Raw genomic sequence first — 21,912 nt, 5'->3', positions numbered from 1 at the left:
TCCCAGGACAACTTGCACACACCCGGCTACGAAGGGGGGAGACCTCAGCTCTGCGCCAAAAGAGGAGCTGTTGGCAGTTAAGTACAGAGACAAGAAGGATGTATACCTTCTTACCACCATTTACACAGAGAGGATTGTGGAGGTCTCTGTACGTGGCAGAGCTGAGAGCATAATGAAGCCAGTGTGCATCAAGGCTTATAACCAGCATATGGGTGGGATTGATCTGGCAGATCAGCTGCTGCAGCCCTACCTAATTATGCGGAAGACAAGGGCCTGGTACAAAAATGTTGAAATTTACTTAATGCAGATTGCAACCCACAAAGCTTTTTTGTTGTTCAAAAAAGCAAACCATGGAATGAAACAGACTTTTTTTACAGTTTCAGCTCCAGATCATTTTGGGGATTTTGTACCAAGATGCACCCGCTCCCCGGGCGGTGATGGGAGAGAGCAGAGTTGGGGCTACCCATTTTATTTTTAAAATTCCCCCTGCTGCCGCAAAGCAGAAACCTAAAAAAAAAAAATCCAGAGTCTGTACCAAGAGGCGGCAGAGAAAGGACATAATATATTACTGTCCTGATTGCCCTGGACAGCCTGGACTCTGCATTGGGGACTGCTTTAAGCGTTATCATACAATGGTCCATTTTTGCCGGGTTTTTTTTGGTTATGTTCACTGTTAGAGGTTTTTTTTTACTTTTTTTACTTTTACTGTGCCAGAATTTTACATTTCACTACTCTAATTTTTATAAGTTCTAAAATTGGTGCTGTATTTTACCAAAACCCCTGTCAAAACCTATGCATGGGGGGCATGGGTATACTCAGGGAGCCTTGCAGAAAACAATCTGGAGTGTTTTTCTTTTTTGCAATAACTTACAACAGGCTCTCTTAAATAGTCAAAAAGCAATGTGTGTGTAAAAATCAAAAAATTACCACCATACCCTTTTTTCCATTTTTTATTTTTTTTGCTAAAACAGTTGCATCAAAGGCATCAAAGCACACCATATACAATACCTTGGGGTGTCAACATTTCAAAAATATACACTTTCATGGCAATAAATAAAACTGGGGTATGCGATAGGCCCCAAACTAAAGATAGAGAAGAAATACTCTCACTGTTAATAAATAAAATTACAAGTCATAAAATTGTAACAGAACCTTCCCAAAATCCTGGCAAACCTATGCATAGGGGGCATAGGTGTACTCAAGAGGTCTTGCAGAAAACAACCTGGAGTGTTTTTTTGCAATAACTTACAACAGCCTCTCCTAAATCATAGTCAAAAAGCAAAGTGCATGTAAAAATGAATTACCACCATACACTTTCTCCAATTTTTTGGGCTTAAAACGGTTGCATCAAAGGCATCAAAGCACACCATATACAATACCTTGGGGTGTCAACATTTCAAATATATACACTTTTATGGCACCACCACTCACCCCGCACTAATGAAGGGAACACCAGCCTGAACTCCCAAGAGGCAAGGCAAGGGAGAACCGAAGGAAAACCGGGAATACACCACATCCAAAAAGGAAAAAACCCCAATAGAGAGCACAGCTTGCAAGACCCAAATAGGTCCTGATAGATAAGGTGAGGCTACGCCTATACCCGGCAAAAAAACAGAGGTATAAGACCGGCACAGGAACAGAGAAACTGTACTCTCAACCCTCACGCAAGCACTGAAAGACAACTGAAGACGGAGTCCTCACATTGTCCGAACTTAAAATACAAAGTATTCTATCACAAAAAACGTTTAACAACCAGATGAAACCCTGAGTCTAGAACACACAGAAAGCATCAGGATGACACAGAAGAATACTGCTGAGAAGCAGAAGCGGCCAGCAAGAAGACAGACTGCAAAAAAGAAACCCCCCGGACAGAGGGCACTCTCTAGGCAATCCAGCCTGCAAACCTACACACAGGTTTCCAAAAAGGGATACACAGAACCTCAAATGAGGCCCCCCCAAGGAGATTACACCCAGAACATGAAGGTAGTGTAAACCTGGAACTTCTGCCTATAAGCCTAGGAAGCTAATGCTATGCAAACCTAGGTCCTAAAAAAGACAATGTCTATTAGAACCCACTCCCAGCCGGGCCAGCCCAAGCATTGGCAGGTCAAAAACAGGGGAACAGACCCCAAAACCAGCCTATAAACGAGCCGAAGAATGGCCACCGCCATCCAACCGAGCATGGGTACAACCCGACTCCAAGAACAGACGACAAGGCCGTAGACCCAAGGATCTAATAAAAAAGGCCCAACATAGTCTTGACACAGAGCCAGGAAGAACACCTCTCTCTGAAGGTTAATCCACAATTCCAACCTCCTGAAACCAGGGTAAGCCCTAAGAAAGGGACCAAATCTCCAGAAGAAGGAGCATAAGCCCTCATCCTAAGAAAGGCATCACCTGTCCACAAGCCACAAAGCCCCAGGCTAAAGGAGAAATCAATCCCCAACACAGATGCACCTTGGAAGGGATCCCCCTAAGACTAGCTCGCTAACACATATCCCATGCACAATAGCCGCAGCAGAGACACTGCAAACCCATTCGTCTGCAGAGCAGTGAATCCAAGGGTTACTTCAGCAAGCTGACCCAGGAAATCCGACCATAAGGCGTAGAACAGCCCAATGAGAAACAGTCACTCAGAAAACCTGGCTAACCATGACCAGGTCAAGTAGTCCAAGTAAGAACATAGCCCAAGTACCCAGGAACTGGGGAACCCCAAACCAGCCCTTAAGCCTAAAAGTCCGGTAACAACCCACAACGGGATCCACAAGGGAAAACGCTGAGTGAAGCCTCAGCAACCAGAAACTCCAGGGAGAAAACAGGTCTGGGCCCCCAATTGTTTAAACAAACAATACCCAAGAATATAATACCCCGTCTGATATGAAAAACCAGACCACAGGGGATATCAATGCATATCCTGACCAACCCGGATAATGAGAAGAACTTGCAAGTTCCGACCTAAGGAAGGGACCACCCCTTGACGGAGTCCAACGCTGCAAAGGAGCCAAGCTGGGAAAAGTCATACAACAACCCTAGGGCCCCTAAACTCACAAACAGCCTCAGGACAACAAGGAAAGGAAATACTGCAAGCCAAAAACCCTTGAGCAAGGTTGGTCTCAACATCACCTCCATACAAACAGAGGATCACAGGGAGAAAAAGGCACAAAGCATCCCCAGCTCTGGGAAGAACCCAAGAAAAGCCCAAAGGAGACAACGCACAGAGTACCTAACAGGGACAACATCTCCCAGAGGGGAACCCAGGTCCCTAAAAGGAGACCTAACCCACACAGAGTCAATGGAGGAAGACCCAAAAGGTCTCCTAAAACAGCTAGAAAGTACACAGTCAATGTGCAATAGCTGCAGTTGGTTACATACTGCAAACTATGCACTGCAAGGCAGCTGTCAAACTACTAGCTGCTGAGGACCAAGTTCACAAAGGACAAGTCCCGAGCCTTAAAAATGACCAACCGCTCAAGAAGGCGGGAAGAGGCCACTAAGCCCCACAACCCTCCACTACGTGGGGAAGGGAACTCTAGGGTCCGATAACACCAGACCAAGAGAGAGTGATGAAGCGGAAACACCACTGACCCAGTCATCCAGATTGAAGGCTATAAGGACTGAGACAATCCTTCCCACCTCACGGACCCACAGGTCCTCTAGAATGCTTAGTTGAAAACTGTAAAATAATGAAAACATAAGCAATCGGTGCCTTGACTGGACCAGCCAAGCAGAACAGTGCCACATGTCTGAACAGCCCCAAGACAGAACCGAACCCAACAGGACCAGCCTGCAACCAGGGTCCTAACCGTCAAGCTGCATAAATCCTGCCTCAGAGGGGAAGAAGGGAAATCAGACAACCATAGGACTAATATGTCCCCAAAAACACTTCCGCAGAAGTAACAGAGTATCGATCCCGGTTTAAGATTCCCGAAGGAAATAAATAAACAAAATAAAAGACATCCTAATCGGACAAAAAGAAAATATATGGCAACCCGTAGGTTAACGCCAAAGAAGAAAACAGGCCTACCCACAGAACCAGCCAAATGGAGCCCTACACTTCCAAAAAAAACTGGTAAGGATCTCAATAAGAACAGTCAGGAGATTGCATCATCCCCACATGTCTAATGAGGTGCACCATTCGAAGAAGCAGACTGAAAATTACTGTATCCGTTAAGGATAGGGTCATTTAATAACTGAAAAACATGTCTGAGTAAGACGTGAAGGCGCGCAACTCTGTAACGAAAGGCACAACACTCAGGGACAGCTACACCCGCAGGGAACTGTACAGGCCCCCCCCAAGGCTGTAGACCCGGGACAATAGGACACGAACACAATAGTGCATAAACATCTGGACTCTGCAGACAAATAATCACCAAGAATATGTGGAAGCAAAAATATGCTGCAACCTCCGGGAGGAACAAGCTGCCCTGCATGGAGGAATAATCATAATCTGGGTTACCCGCATGTGCAGAAGTATGAAGCAATAGGGAACTCGCCTCTTGGAGGACTGGACCCCCAGAGGCAGATGGCTCAACTGTCCCTTGAGTCCCCGAGCCCAAGGAAGAAGGTGCTCTAATACGGCACACCGAACATAACTGATTGATATGTGTCAACGAGGACAATGCAAATTCTTCCCCAGACGAAGAATCTGAATCTGAAATAAGAACAGTCTTTGCATCAGAATCCTCCATAACTGGATAGAGAATTATGCCAATATGGAATATAAGACAAAACAAAACGGCACCTGACACCCACAATGGCTGGGGCACTCAACACCTCCTATGAACCAGACCCCTGCAAACTAGAATTTATCCGTCACCACACGGTCAGGAATGCGGAAATGGAAGACAGAGCGTAAACACGCCCGGCCAGAAGGTGAATCGTATAGTCCAAAAAAAGCATGCCAAACCATAAGGCTGCGTCACTTCTAAAGGCCTTTATGTTGCAAGCCATAAGTCCATTTAACACTACACATAAGCAGATTGAATCACATAACAAACTTGATTAAAAAAAACCCTGTTCAATAACCCCCCTCAGGAGATATTAACCCTTGATTCCAAGATACTAAAAGGAGACTCACTGAGACCCTTATCTTAAGTTAGTCAAGCAAGGTGGTAGCCTCTTGGGAAAACATCTGTATTACAGCACAATTACGAAGAAAGAAAATTAAACGATCTTACTGGAATCTACGCCGTGGAACAGGAACACGGCCCTTCAAGTGTGACAGATAGTAGCATTGCTTCCGCCATGGACTTGAGAGAAGAAAGCAGGCAGCGGAGCGAAGTTCGACAATGCCGATTGCTTGAGGAGCTGTTAACATGAGTCAGGATGGTTTTGCAGAAAGACTCTCCCTGCATCTCCAGACTCTAACTTTCATCCAAGCCCTCACTGAAAGACTGACAGGATTAGTTAAAACTCCTGTCCCATGTCGAAGAGTACTACCCTCCATAAGAGACAAATTAAATTCTGACACTTCTCTGCCAACCTCCTGGGAAGAAAGGTAAAGAATGACTGGGGGATGAGGGAAGTAGGAGGAGTATTTAAGCCTTTGGCTAGGTGTCTTTGCCTCCTCCTGGTAACCAGGTTGTTATTTCCCAAAAGTAATGAATGCAGCTGCGGACTCTTTCCATTTAAGAAGAAAATGATTGCATGAAAAGAGTCAAAATACCCCAAGTTTAATACCTTAGGATTCCTGACAGATATCAGTGTTCCAATGTAACTAAACTATCACTAATTTTGAAAAAAAAAATGGTTTGGAAAGTGCTACTTGTACTTATTGCCCTATAACTTGCAAAAAAAAGCAAAGAACATGTAAACATTACGTATTTCTGAGTCAGGACAAAATTTAGAAACTATGTAGCATGGGTGTTTTTTGGTGGTTGTAGATGTGTAACAGAAGTTAGAAAAAGTGTGTTTTTTTCCATTTTTTTCAACATATTTAAAAAAAAATTATAATAAATTATAAGATATGATGAAATTAATGGTATCTTTGGAAAGTCAATTTAATGGCGAGAAAAACGGTATATAATATGTGTGGGTACAGTAAATGAGTAAGAGGAAAATTTCAACTAACCACAAACACAGTCGAAATGTAAAAATAGCCCTGGTCCCAAATGGTCAGAAAATTGAAAAGTGCTGTGGTCACTAAGGGGTTAAAGAAGTAGCTCTGACAATGCATCTAAGGTAGGGGGTAAGTTCCCACACAGGTGTATATTTATGTATTACTGAGAAGGTGAACCAAGCAGTTGATCCACCAATACTTTATCCCCCGTCCATAGGTGCTTGCAGTGATCCAAATATCTTTCTAAACTTACGCAGCTGACCGTTATAGCAGCTTTGACTGCAGTCTCTGAACTCCCCCATTTTTCATTCACAGCACTGCTTCTCCTTACAATGTCCATTTAAGTGTACTTATGGAGATCTAGACAACCCCGGGAGGCAAACAGGTATGTATACTTGTGGAGAGGAATCTGGCTCTGATACCCACAGTTAGACTCTGCTTCTCCTCCACTAAAGCAAGCAATCTTGCAATTAGCCTGAGCAAGGATCTACTGCTGATCCTTTGCAGTCGGTGGGCACTGTGGGGCCTGCAGAACAACTCTCAGGATTTAGCAAACCCTCTGCTCAAGTCTCTGAAAGTGATCATCTAGGAGTTGCAGGATCTCATACTCCCATCTGTCCAGGTGCTCCATTCTATGCTGTAGTTGGGGCAAGACTAGACTCACTGCAGGCAGGTTTCCAATACTGATAGGAGTATAGTATGACTGTAGTACCTGGGTTGCCAGGTGCTGCTGAGGTCTCATGTGAGGCCACCGCTAGAAGCCCCAGCAGTCTAGATCAGGGTAATGTAGTCATAAACACACCAATTAGGTACCTGTCAAATCAAAAATACTTGCAGTAGCAAGATTTAGCAAGTACATCCAAGGATGGCGTGGTAATCCAGGCCCTCGATTTTAACCAGCAGAAAATGGGTTTGATGCATTTTATGAATCTTAGTTTAACACAACTTACAATCTATCTGCAATATGCTGCTGAAAACTTTGTTTACTTTCCGACCAGATTTGTAACTGAGAGTCTTAAATAATCACAAAGCTATATTGTTTTGTTTGATAAACAAAAAACAAACAAAAAAAAAAGACCTACTTCGAACAAGCTTTTAACAGAAAAGCTCCCAAAAAGGACTTATTTTGTTTCTTCAGTACCTCTTTTCAAAAGAGAAACTGGGAGGTCTTGTAAAACTGACACATACAGTAGCACATTCATACTTCTTAAGGTTACAGGAATAATCTATTCATGTTACCCCATTGTTCACTCTGGAAGGTAAATACCCATTTATGTTTCACAATGACCTACTGTCATCCTCAACACTCAATATCCATACGAATGCCATTCATATCTAGGCATGATGGAAATACTCCTATAGTCACTCTTCAGGACAACAACATCAAAAAATGTGTGTGTGTTTTTATATTTAAATTTTTAGTATTTAATGTAAATATTTCACATTCTTCACATAGATATATAGGTATAGATAAATATTTTATATTAACATTATCAGATTTATATAGAAATATATATTTAATAATACTTTTTTTATTTTTTCCTAGGTCAAGAACATAGGAATGTAAAATATGCGTAACGCAGCTTTGTGCTTTAGGTCTAACACGGTGTTGAGTTAGCACACATACATAATTAGTTAACTTAAGGCATGTTATGGAAATATTAAATATGAAATGTTAATTTTTTTAATAATAATTATTAAAATATATATATATATTTATTTTATTGAAGGGTAATCACAGGGCTTTATATTTAAAAAAAATCCTTTAATTATTATCCACCACATATAAAAGAGTCAAGATTTCAGCTTAAACATAAGCATTTCTCAAGACATTAATTTTTAGTCATGTTATGCGGCATAATTGTCGTTCTCTCGTCGGGAGTGCTAAATAGTATGCTACTTGAAATCAAATCCGTAGCGTGAAGTCTAAAGTTGTGATTAGTAATCAATGGTGAGAGATTTGATTAACTGTAAAATTTTGCAATATTTCCTTGAAAACAAAAATGTTCAAAAAAAGAGAACAAATGATACCTTTCTAGAGAGTTAAAGGCCTTATTTGTGTCCAAGGATAAAATTGTCATATTCTCTATTTCCTCCTTCAAGATCTGACATAAACATATACTTATATACTTATATACTTTAAAAAAGAAAAAAATACACAAGCTATTTCCTTCCATCTAACCTGCATATCCATATTAGTGGATTTATAACGACACAGCTAAAACTCATCTTATTAACACAGGTTTATAAATGTACCAATATTTTGGATGATGTTATTTCTTCACCATCAGCTGGTTGTAACTTCTTTCAGTGCAGGTTTGAGAAGAGCAATTGGATAAAAATGTCATGAAGGTCAAAGTAAAGCCTATAAAAATGCCATTAACAAAGACATATGTTTGTGTTTATCAAATCTTAATCTTAGATATGGAGCTAAAGATATTGTGTAAGCAACTCTATCTTATTAATTAATTTGAATGACTGACCTTCAAATGGATAGTAATACCACTGTGACCATTATATTTACCCCCACAGTTATCACTCCTGACGCAACCACCCCCTGCAATCATTCGAACCTTCCCCCCACCCCCTTGACAGCCCTTATCACAATAAACTCAACACTGACTTTCCACCAATTTATTCCCACACAATAAGCCAAAGTAAAAAACATCACAGAGCAATATTCCCACAAGGGAACCTCACCATTAGTAATCCTAGATTTAACCCAAGGGACTCCAATTCTCAAGGAATCTCCCTTACACCATTCTAGCACATTTCCCAAGGACATAAGAGACCCCTGTTAATGTAGAACAACCAACACCAAAGTAACCTAATGACAAAACTAATATTCTAAATAGATAAAGGGATAAGAAACCCAAAACTTTTCTTTTGTGATACAAAAAGAGCATACAATTTTAAAAAGGTTTCCAATATACTTCTGTTATCAAATTTGCTGCCATCTAATGCTCTTGCACATGGATAACATTTTTGCAAAACTGCTGCCATATAGTGCTCCAGACATTTGTAGGCTCCTTAACTTTTCAACAAAAGACACCAAGAGAACAAAGAAAAAAACAATAATAGAAGTAAATTAGAAAGTTGTTTAAAATTGAATGTTCTATCTGAATCATGAAAGAAAGATTTTGGGTTTCACATTCCTTTAATTACATGATAACTTCTCAGAAGAGAGCAATTGCTTAATTCTGACATTTCGACCTCTAGCATCAATTCAGGCTGTTTAATTACCTATAGCTAGATTACGAGTTTTGCGTTATGACTCAAATAGCATCATTATTGCCCATAATGGTTCATTTTCCCTAACGCTGCTATTACGAGTCTTGTCGGTATAGCTGTACCGCACACATTTTAGCCAGTCACAAACGTCAGTACCGCACTTTTCAATGGGACTCCCATAGTGCCGGTATTACGAGTTTGCTTGGGAGGCCAAAAAGTGAGCGGTACACCCTATAATCACAAGATCCGTATCACCATCTAAAGTCAGTAGATATGAGTTTTACGTTACAAAGCTGTACCATAAAACTCATAACTAAAGTGTTAAAAAGTACACTAACACCCATAAACTACCTATTAACCCCTAAACCGAGGCCATCCCGCATTGCAAACACTATATTAAAGTTATTAACCCCTAATCTGCTGCTCCAGACATCGCCGCCAATATTAAAATGTATTAACTCCTATTCTGCCGCTCCCCGACATTGTCGCCACTATAATAAACCTATTAACCCCTAAACCACCACCCTCCCGCATCGCAAACACTATTTAAATATAATTAACCCCTAATCTGCCGTCCGCCCACACCACTGCTATAATAAACCTATTAACCCCTAAACCACAAGCCCCCACAACGAAATATACTTAAACTATTAACCCCTAAACCGAAAGCCCCCACAACGAAATATACTAAAATAAACTATTAACCCCTAAACCTAACACCCCCCTAAATTTATATTAAAATTACAATTTCCATATCTTACATTTAATTAAAACTTAACTGTCAAATTAAATAAATTAAATTAACAATTAAACTAAGATAATTATTAAACTACAATTAAACTAACTACCAATTAAATTAAACTACACATTAAAAAATCCTAACATTAATAAAATAACTAAATTACAAAAAAAAACACTAAATTATGAAAAATAAGAAACAAATTATCAAAAATAAAAAAGAATTACACCTAATCTGATAGCCCTATCAAAATAAAAAGCCCCCCAAAATAAAAAACCTAGCCTACAATAAACTACCAATGGCCCTTAAAATCAGCTCTTTTACCTGTAAGAAAAATACAAACACCCCCCCAACAGTAAAACCCACTACACCCACAACCAACCCCCCCAAATAAAATAACTATATAAAAAAGCCTAAGCTCCACATTGCCCTGAAAAGGGCATTTAGCTCATTTACATGCCCAGACCCTAAACTAAAAATAAAACCCACCCAAAAAACCCTTAAAAAATCCTAACACTATCCACAACGATCCACTTACAGTTATTGAAGTCCCACTTGAAGGATCCAGCTAGCGAAGTCCTCAGTCATGCAGCAAGAAGTCTTCATCCAGACGGCCTTTTCCATCTTCATCCAGCCGGCGAAGTCGTCATCCAGGCGGCAAGAAGTCTTCATCCAGACGGCATCTTATATCTTTATCCATCCGGCGCAATAATTTGTTTCTTATTTTTTGTAATTTAGTGTTTGTTTTTTTATGTAATTTAGTTATTTTTATTTTTAGTAATTTTAGTGTTTATTTTTTTTGTAATGTTAGGTTTTAGTGTAAGGCAGGTTAGGTTTTATTTCACAGGTAAGTTTGTATTTATTTTAACTAGGTAGTTAATAAATAGTTAATTACTATTTACTAACTAGTCTACCTAGTTAAAATAAATACAAACTTACCTGTGAAATAAAAATAAAACCTAAGCTAGCTACAATATAACTATTAGTTATATTGTAGCTAGCTTAGGTTTTATTTTACAGGTAAGTTTGTATTTAGTTTTAAATAGTTATTATTTTGTTAATAATTGTAACTTTAGTTTAGGTCTATTTTAATTATGTTAAAGTTAGGGGGTGTTAGGCTTAGTTTTACGTTAGGGTTACGTTAGCCTTAGGTTTAAGGGTTAATGGATTTATTTAGTGGTAGTGACGTGGGAGGCCAGAGGTTTAGGGGTTAATAACTTTAGTATAGTGGCGGCGACATCAGGAGCAGCAGATTAGGGGTTAATAGTTTTATGTAGGTGGCAGCGATGTTGGGGGCGGCAAATTAGGGGTTAATAACTGTATGTAGGTGGCGGCGATATTGGGGGTGGCAGATTAGGGTTTAATAACTGTATGTAGGTGGCGGCAATGTCGGGGTGGCAGATTAGCGGTGTTTAGACTCAGGGGTTTATGTAAGGGTGTTAGGTTTAAACGTAACTTTTTCTTTCCCCAATCGGCTCTCCCCATTGATGTCTATGGTGAAATCATGCACGAGCATGTCAAAGCAGCGCTTGATTTCGGTGCGGTATGGAGCTCAACGCAACCTTATCGCCCGCACAAGCCTGCTTTTTGAAAACTTGTAATAGCAGCGCTATAGGGAGGTGAAATAATGCCGCTTTTGTTGTGGTCGTTAAAATCCCTATAGCGCTCAAAACTCGTAAATCTAGCTGCTAGTCGTTTATAATTTATAATAATATATGTGAAAAAGGAGAAAATGTAGGTTAAACTTTAGAGGTAGAAGGATGATTTCATTGAGCCTTTCATAGTGGTTGAAAGGACAGAAACTTGTGCGGCGGACATGGTTCGTTATAGCGGATCATGTCCGTCCGCACAATGATAAATGGACCCCCTGGGCTCTACTATCAAAACCTGACTAAGGGGCCTATTTATCAATGTAGCGTATCATGTCCCCCGCACATTGATAAATGCCGACAGCATACGCTGTCTGCATTTATCATTACACAAGCAGTTCTTGTGAACTGCTTGTGCAATGTCGCCCCCTGCAAGTTTGCGGCCGCTAGCAGGGGGGTGTCAATCAGCCCAATCGTATTCGATCGGGTTGATTTTTGTCCGCGGCCTCAGAGCAGGTGGACAAGTTATGCAGCATTGGTCTTTAGGCCGCTGCTTCATAACTACTGTTTTCAGCGAGCTTAAAGGCTCGCGCGGAAACAAGGGCATCAAGCTCCATTCGGCGCTTGATAATTCGGCCCCAAAGTACTAACTTGTACTTAGGTCCAAATGCCAGTGATGGCTGAAATAACCATATTACAACAAACTTACAAACTTCACTACATAAACACACTATGTATTGGTAAATGGTCCAAAATAGTCACCTAGTAAATTCAAAGACGATTACAAGAAGCCAGAAACATGTGTGTGCACATTCCCAGCAGAGGCCAGAAAGCCACTGTGTGAGATGAGAACTGTTCCTGGCTGTGTGCAACTGTGTCCTCACTTCCCCATGAAATGTAGGAAATTGTAGTTCAATGGACTATATGGTAATGCCCCACAACTCCCATAACCTAATGTGGGTTTGTTGAGTCCTATACTAAGCAAATCAAAGCTTGGTGTTGTTTACACCCAATAGAACTGTCACTAAAGGTAACTTTTTACATGAGTGTGACTCATAGCAGTGCTCTAGTGACAAATAAAGACATTTTCACAAAGTATGCTTTTTGCAAACATGCTTCTAAAGGAAATGCACTTTTGTTTTTAGGTCCATTTAAATAAAACCTCATATAATTGAAAAATATTCTACCAGGGCCACTATGTGAATGTTAAGACCTTAGAACATTTGCAACCATTCTCATCTAAAGGATACAAAAAAAATGAATAGGTGAGCAAGTTTAGATCTTTTATACATGAAAGTGAACATGGCAATTTTCATTCCAAGATGATATCTCATTTGGTGACTAGGTTTCCATGATAAAGCTGGAAAATAACTAATAATTCCAAGTGCACAGCAGATCTGTATTTTTCCCTTCTTTTTTCCAACAGAAGAAATCTACAGTGAAATGTAAAAAAAGGTATCTCTTATAATAATAGCATTATGTACAGATAAATGCAGAACATTTTTTTCACTATATATATATATACTGTCATCAATGAGAAGAGCACTCAAATCTCTTTATGCAGAACATGGTCCAGAGGTTTGTGATTTAATATAAAAGTAAACTTTAAAACGACTAACTGTACCAATCAGAATTCATAGCGGTAAGCGCATTCATTCTATAACTCGTTTTCTTGAATCCTAAATATTTCTTTTGTAACTGAAGATGCATGTAATAGCTTTTTAAATGTGGCCTAAAAAGTCTAACTTAACACAGTATAATGACAGCACATTATTTTGTTTGATAGGAGGCCTGGAACTAACTTTAAAATACTCTTGCAGAGGATGTAAAGTAAAATGATTGTTCAGCTTGTCAGTTTTATAAGGAAGAGAAAAGTTTTGCTGCATTATTATATGTTGGAATATTATTCTGGAAAAGATCCTTTTGTCCATATTTATCTATCTATGTACTTCAATTAAAGGGACAGCAACAGCACTTTTATGTATGCATAGTATATTAAAAACTAATTAAAGGGGGGGGGCGTGTCCTAGCAGCGCCAGGAGAGGACGTGCATTCAGAGACCTCCTGCCTGAGATATACATTCTTTAAATATTATAAGGAACCAAATAGCGCATTACCTATAAAAACTGTACATCTATCTACCTGAATATGCGCTGAACAAGAAGATACCAAGCTCTGAGACATTCACCCGGCTTTTACCCTGATAAGCAGTACAGAGGCCTAAAAGCGCAGAACCTTTATCATCCTCTCCCGGCGCGCCAAATAATACAAATACAGCTGCTACCACTGCACAACTCTACAACCCACACTTGGTTTAGCATACAGAGTTTTACCGGCTATTTAAAGATCATTGAGCTGAAGGAAAACAGTGAAACCCCGTCAAACACGCACCCGACGTTAACCTAAGATGGAGGCACAAGTCATTACAGCACTCGCAATATTGGAGCGCACCATGGACATGCAATTTGAGGACCTAAGACAACATGTTTACTTTCTCCAGACTGGAGAACTCGACTCACTTACTTATCAAGCTTGCCAGCAGGCTATTTGCCCTGAACTGAAGGGGGGCGGAAGTGATGACTGGCTACTACACCCGATGCAGATTTCTGAAGTCCGGTCGTCCTCTACATCTAGCGAGTGCCTCCCCGAACATACCGGACAGGCTACAGAGGTCCAAGCTCGAGTGATCCCCTGGACATCTCTAGATGGACTTTGCTTGGAGGATGCTGTACTACCCCTGGACTCGGTGGCGAGGCGGCCGATCACCACAGAGACAGAGTATACAGTTGAGTATGCTTTGCAGCACCTCACACCAGCTCCACCGCACACACAGCACTGGCTCCCATTTGTGAGCAGCGATTACTCCCTGCATACCACTTACGATGCCTGCTCACTCTCTATGCCACTTGCTTCTTTGTGCTGCCCGGTGTCCGGTTATGGACCTGTGGATATCTGCAGGGAGAGTGCTTCTTCACTCCATCGAGGCCCACAGTTGAGACTCAGGAAGACCACATTTGCGAGGCTTCTTTATAGATGTGGTGTTGGATAGCCTAGATATGCTTGCCCGGTGGGATATAATGATCGCTTTATCCATAACCGGGAGGTACACCACATCTACTCTTGAGGACATATTTAAGTGGATAGTACCAATCTGAGATATCAGCCCAAAGTTTGAAACATGCTACCACTGTTATCCTTCGTTAATTTAAGTTTGTATGTGCATATTCCTAGATTATTAGGCTTTTATTGTGTTCATATATTTGCCTATTCCCAGTATGCTTACTAGCAGTTTTCTTGTTTGATTATTACCTATATCTGGCTCTATCCCTTATGATAGGTTCCCTGAGGAAGAATGTTTAGGCCAACAAACTCAATACCTACATGTTGGGAATTCACTCCTGTATTTAATTTGGTTTAACTGTTTTTTGAGGGCTCCTATACAAAATTCACTGAGCTTACCTCAGATTAAAGATTCTAGCTTACTATAGTATTTCAATTATACTGTACAGTGTCCTACCCTTAACAGACCTCAACTATTACCAAAGCAAATAATACTGTCTCCCCAAATTTAATATAGCCCAGTATTACCTGCAGGCTTCATATTCCAGCCCGGGTATTTGGCAATTATTCCCCCATTTTGGCTGAATGATATTTATCATTAGTTCAGCCGCAACTATACTCGCCCCTCTCCCTTAAATCACATTATAAACATTAGTTGTTAATTACTGCCACAATCATACAGCATCACATCAGCAGGTCCCCATGACCCTATGTTCCCCAGAAATCTCTTAGATCTATAGTTTTTATTATTGGGTAGAATTTCCAAAAGCAAAACCATGCCTCCTAGGTTTTTATAATCAGCCTTCTAAGAAGACATTTTTTAGCTCCACAAGACCAATGTATAAATGATAATGCTGGGGAACTCACTTCTGTTCTTAACTTGGGCTAACTACAATCTGGGGGTTCCTACACAAAATTTACTGAGCTTACCTCAGATTACAGGTCCTAGCTTAAGATAACATTTCAATTATATCGCACAGTGCCATATTCTTAACAGACCTCAGCTATTACCAGAGCAAATAATATTGTCCCCCTAAAATTATTAAAGCCCAGTATTACCTGTAGGTTCCATACTCATAATGGGGTATTAAGCAATTATTCCCCTATTTTGGTTGAAGGACAAGCATAATTTGATTAATAGGGAATACCCTCGCCTTTATCCCTTAAACTACATTTGTTAAAGGGACATAATACTCATATGCTAAATCACTTGAAACTGATGCAGTATAACTGTAAAAAGCTGACAGGAAAATATCACCTGAGCATCTCTATGTAAAAAAGGAAGATATTTTACCTCACAGTCTCCTCAGCTCAGCAGAGTAAGTTCTGTGTAAAAAGTTATACTCAGCTGCTCCCAGCTGCAGGTAAAAAAATAAAAAAAAAATGAAGAAATGAACAGCAGCCAATCAGCATCAGCAGTGCTGAGGTCATGAACTCTTACTGTGATCTCATGAGATTTGACTTAACTCTCATGAGATTTCATAGTAAGCTTCCTTTACCTGATTGGTGAAATAATATGAGAGTGCACGATGCTAGTCCCTTCAGATGTCCCAGGACAAACACACTAAAATGCTGCTTAGAAATCCTTTACAATGGGAGGTGACTACTGAGGAACTTTTGAGGTAAAATATCTTTCTTTTTTACATAGAGATGTTCAGGTGATATTTTCTAATGAGCTTCTTACAGCTATGCTGCATCACTTTCAAGTGTTTAAACATTTGGGTATTATGGCCTTTAATTACTTTCACAATCATACAGTATTATAGGGACAGGTTCCCATGATTCTACGTTTCCCAGAAATTTCTTAGATCTATTGCCTTTTACTACTGGGTAGAATTCTCCAAAGTACCACTATACCCCCTGGATGGCTATAATAAACCCTCTAGGGAGAGATATTTAGCTCCACGAGTCCAATGTATACTTGATCATTAGCAATCCTCCATAATTAATAGATTTCTCAAGGGCTCAGAGACATATTTATTCACCAAAATAGCTTCAGCCCCTCCACGGTCCCATTACCCCCCAGATCAGTATACAGTTCACAAGTTCACATTCCACGCAGGTAGCTCCCACAACATCATAGAACAAGTTTTTATCCACCCCATTAAATTAAGTCTAAGAGACCATTGGAGCCCCCACTAAACTATAATATCCACATCACACACCCTCCGCATTCAGACACGCCCCCCCCCCCCCTCTATTATCCCTTTTTTTTTTTAATCAGAGCGGCTCTGGCCCGCTGAATCCCTCCTCCCCAAAATTAAACCTTCTAGCTAACCCCATCTTGCCGTGGGTCATCCTGAATGAATACATTGTTTATGGGTCTTCGCAGTAAGATGGGGACTATCCTCATCATTTATAAGCTAAAGGTTATAAAATGAGGTTTCAGCACCATATGTTCCAGTTAGCCATCTTAGTTTCATGCAAGTCTCATACCTCTACCTCCATTCCTATATGCTATGTATCTTACAATCCACACTTTGGTCATAATTTTGTACCCTAAGACAGATTTCACTCTCTCCATGATGGATTTATGGTTTGATTATCCTAAGCAGCTTATATCTTCATCCACAGAATTGTTTTTTATCTGGACATATGTATTGTTTATTTGTTAATGTGCGTTACCTCAATAAAAAAATATATTTAAAAAAAAAAAAAAAAACTAATTAAAGGGATATGAATCCCAACATTTTCTATCATGATTGACAGAAATCTAAAATTGCATTCGGTATGCGCTTAAAGGGACAGTAAAGTCATAAATAGACATTCATGATTTTGACAAAACATACATTTTTTAACAACTTTCCAATTTACTTCAAATATTTAATTTGTTTCCGTCTCTTGTTATCCTTTACTGAAAAGTTTATCTAGGTAAGCTCAGGAGCAGCAAAGAACCTAGGTTCTTTCTGATGATTGGTGGCTGCTTATATATACCGATTGTTATTGGCTCACCCATGTGTTCAGTTAGAAACCAGTAGTGCACTGCTACTTCTTCAACAAATGATACCAAGAGAATGAAGCAAATTTGATTATAGAAGTCAACTGGAAAGTTGTTTAAAATTTATTTTTCTACCTAAATCATGAAAGAAATTTTTTGGGTTTCATGTCCCTTTAAGGTAAAAACTGACACCCACGGAGTTCAGCGAATTTCAAGCTGCATTCTGAATGTACTTCCTCCTGAACCAAATTCATGAGGATGTAATAAATATATGTGATATTACTGCAATCACAAAAGAACATATTTCTGTTTCATATACATTTAAGTACTATAATGCAAAACATACAGATGCAAAATAGGTTTAAGAAATTAAACCTATCATTTTGTTTTCAATATTTGCATTGTTTTGTTGTCCAGGGACATAGCTTTTAAACACATCTTGAGAATTATTTATCTTAACGTCTTGAATGTTATTTATCTTATCTCCTCTGTTGCGACAAATTACAGAGCCAGCTACAAATGATTCCCTGCTAAATGTAGCCACCAATCAGCAAGCACTACCCAGGGTGCTGAAGCAAGAATGGGCTGGCTCTTAAGCTTACATTCCTGCTTTTTTCAAATAAAGATACCAAGAGAACAAGGAAAAATTGATAACATGAGTAAATTAGAAAGTTACTTAAATTTGAATGCTGTATCTGAATCATGAAATAAAAAAATTGGGTTTAATATCCCTTTAACCCCTTCTCTAAACAGACATATACAGTATATATATATATATATATATATATATATATATATATATATATATATATATATATATATATATATATATATATATATATATATATATATATACAACATTTTAAATTAGGGGGAGATAAAAAGCGAGTTTAAAATCCTCCACTACGCACAAAATATAGAAAAAATAACTCATTGTGTAGTTCATTAACAAATCTAGACAGGCCCAGAGGCTTGTTTTCCCACAGAAAAACATAATTTATGTAAGAACTTACCTGATAAATTCATTTCTTTCATATTGGCAAAGTTTCCCAAACCTCAAAATGCCTATAAATACACCCCTCACCACACCCACAATTCAGTTTAACGAATAGCCAAGTAGTGGGGTGATAAAGAAAGGAGTATAAAGCATCAACAAAGGAAATTTGGAAATAATTGTGCTTTATACAAAAAATCATAGCCACCATAAAAAGGGTGGGCCTCATGGACTCTTGCCAATATGAAAGAAATGAATTTATCAGGTAAGTTCTTACATAAATTATGTTTTCTTTCATGTAATTGGCAAGAGTCCATGAGCTAGTGACATATGGGATATCAATACCCAAGATATGGAGTCTTCCACTCAAGAGTCACTAGAGAGGGAGGGAATAAAATAAAAACAGCTATATTACGCTGAAAAAATAATCCACAACCCAAAAAATAAGTTATTTTCACTTTGAAAAGAAAAAAACTTAAATCAAAAGCAGAAGAATCAAACTGAAACAGCTGCCTGAAGAACTTTTCTACCAAAAACTGCTTCCGAAGAAGCAAATACATCAAAATGGTAGAATTTAGTAAATGTATGCAAAGAGGACCAAGTGGCTGCTTTGAAAATCTGATCGACTGAAGCTTCATTCTTAAAAGCCCATGAAGTAGAGACTGATCTAGTAGAATGAGCTGTAATTCTCTGAGGCGGAGTTTGACCCGACTCCAAATAAGCTTGATGAATCAAAAGTTTCAACCAAGAAGCCAAGGAAACAGCAGAAGCTTTCTGACCTTTCCTAGGACCAGAAAATAAAACAAATAGACTATAAGTCTTCCTGAAATTTTTAGTAGCTTCCACATAATATTTCAAAGCTCTTACCACATCCAAAGAATGTAAGGATCTCTCCAAAGAATTCTTAGGATTAGGACATAAAGAAGGGACAATAATTTCTCTACTAATGTTGTTAGAATTCACAACCTTAGGTAAAAATTGAAAAGAAGTCTGCAAAACTGCCTTATCCTGATGAAAAATCAGAAAAGGAGACTCACAAGAAAGAGCAGATAGCTCAGAAACTCTTCTAGCAGAAGAGATAGCCAAAAGGAACAACACTTTCCAAGAAAGTAGTTTAATGTCCAAAGAATGCATAGGTTCAAATGGAGGAGCCTGTAAAGCCCTCAGAACCAAATTAAGACTCCAAGGAGGAGAAATTGACTTAATGACAGGCTTAATACGAACTAAAGCCTGTACAGAACAGTGTATATCAGGAAGTATAGCAATTTTTCTGTGAAATAAAACAGAAAGAGCGGAGATTTGTCCTTTCAAGGAACTTGCAGGCAAACCCTTATCCAGACCATCCTGAAGAAACTGCAAAATTCTAGGAATTCTAAAAGAATGCCAGGAGAATTTATGAGAAGAACACCATGAAATGTAAGCCTTCCAAACTCTATAATAAATCTTCCTAGAGACAGATTTACGAGCTTGTAACATAGTATTAATCACTGAATCAGAGAAACCTCTATGACATAGAACTAAGCGTTCAATTTCCATACCTTCAAATTTAATGATTTGAGATCCTGATGGAAAAAACGGACCTTGAGATAGTAGGTCCAGCCGTAATGGAAGTGGCCAAGGCGGGCAACTGAACATCCGAACCAGATCCGCATTCCAAAACCTGTGTGGCCATGCTGGAGCCACCAGCAACACAAAAGACTGTTCCATGATGATTTTGGAAATCACTCTTGGAAGAAGAACTAGAGGCGGGAAGATGTAAGCAGGTTGATAACACCAAGGAAGTGTCAGCGCATCAACTGCTTCTGCCTGAACATCCCTGGACCTGGACAGGTATCTGGGGAAGTTTCTTGTTTAGATGAGAGGCCATGAGATCTATCTCTGGAAGCCCCCACATCTGAACAATCTGAGAAAACACATCTGGATGGAGAGACCACTCCCCTGGATGTAAAGTCTGGCGGCTGAGATAATCCGCCTCCCAAGTGTCTACACCTGGGATATGTACCGCAGAGATTAGACAGGAGCTGGATTCCGCCCAAGCAAGTATCCGAGATACTTCTTTCATAGCTTGGGGACTGTGAGTCCCACCCTGATGATTGACATAAGCCACAGTTGTGATATTGTCTGTCTGAAAACAAATGAACGGTTCTCTCTTTAGTAGAGGCCAGAACTGAAGAGCCCTGAGAATTGCATGGAGTTCTAAAATATTTATTGGTAATCTCGCCTCTTGAGATTTCCAAACCCCTTGTGCTGTCAGAGACCCCCAAACAGCTCCCCAACCTGAAAGACTCGCATCTGTTGTGATCACAGTCCAGGTTGGGCGAACAAAAGAAGCCCCTTGAACCAAACGATGGTGATCTATCCACCATGTCAGAGAGTGTTGTACATTGGGATTCAAGGATATTAATTGTGATATCTTTGTATAATCCCTGCACCATTGATTCAGCATACAAAGCTGTAGAGGTCTCATGTGAAAACGAGCAAAGGGGATTGCGTCCGATGCTGCAGTCATGAGACCTAAAACTTCCATGCACATAGCCACTGAAGGGAATGACTGAGACTGAAGGCGCCGGCAGGCTGCAACCAATTTTAAACGTCTCTTGTCTGTTAGAGACAGAGTCATGGACACTGAATCTATCTGGAAACCTAAAAAGGTGACACTTGTCTGAGGAATCAAGAAACTTTTTGGTAAATTGATCCTCCAACCATGTTTCCGAAGAAACAACACTAGTTGATTCGTGTGAGATTCTGCAGTATGTAAAGACTGAACTAGTACCAAGATATCGTCCAAATAAGGAAACACACCAATACCCTGTTCTCTGATTACAGATAGTAGGGCACCCAGAACCTTTGAAAAGATTCTTGGAGCTGTTGCTAGGCCAAATGGAAGAGCAACAAATTGGTAATGCTTGTCTAGAAAAGAGAATCTGAGAAACTGATAGTGTTCTGGATGAATCGGAATATGAAGGTATGCATCCTGCAAGTCTATTGTGGACATATAATGTCCTTGCTGAACAAAAGGCAGAATAGTCCTTATAGTCACCATCATGAAAGTTGGTACTCTTATATAACGATTCAAAATTTTCAGATCCAGAACTGGTCTGAACAAATTTTCTTTCTTTGGTACAATGAATAGGTTTGAATAAAACCCCAAACCTTGTTCCTGAAGAGGAACTGGCATGATTACCCCTGAAGACTCCAGATCTGAAACACACTTCAGAAAAGCCTGAGCTTTTACTGGATTTACAGGAATGTGTGGGAGAAAAAATCTTCTCACAGGAGGTCTTACTTTGAATCCTATTCGAT

General features: G+C 39.6%; 1 long non-coding RNA gene across 1 annotated transcript in view; it reads left to right on the top strand.

The window, feature by feature from the left end:
• LOC128656280 (uncharacterized) overlaps positions 1 to 21,912 on the top strand; it is a 285,310-nt gene that overhangs the window by 105,847 nt on the left and 157,551 nt on the right. The window contains exon 2 of the long non-coding RNA XR_008401989.1: positions 6,374 to 6,443. This is a non-coding gene — a long non-coding RNA (uncharacterized LOC128656280). The remainder of the gene's footprint in view (positions 1 to 6,373; positions 6,444 to 21,912) is intronic.

Source organism: Bombina bombina, chromosome 4 (assembly GCF_027579735.1).
Source record: "Bombina bombina isolate aBomBom1 chromosome 4, aBomBom1.pri, whole genome shotgun sequence".
NCBI classification, from domain to species: domain Eukaryota; kingdom Metazoa; phylum Chordata; class Amphibia; order Anura; family Bombinatoridae; genus Bombina; species Bombina bombina.
This window is presented reverse-complemented; position numbering and strand designations above follow the sequence as displayed.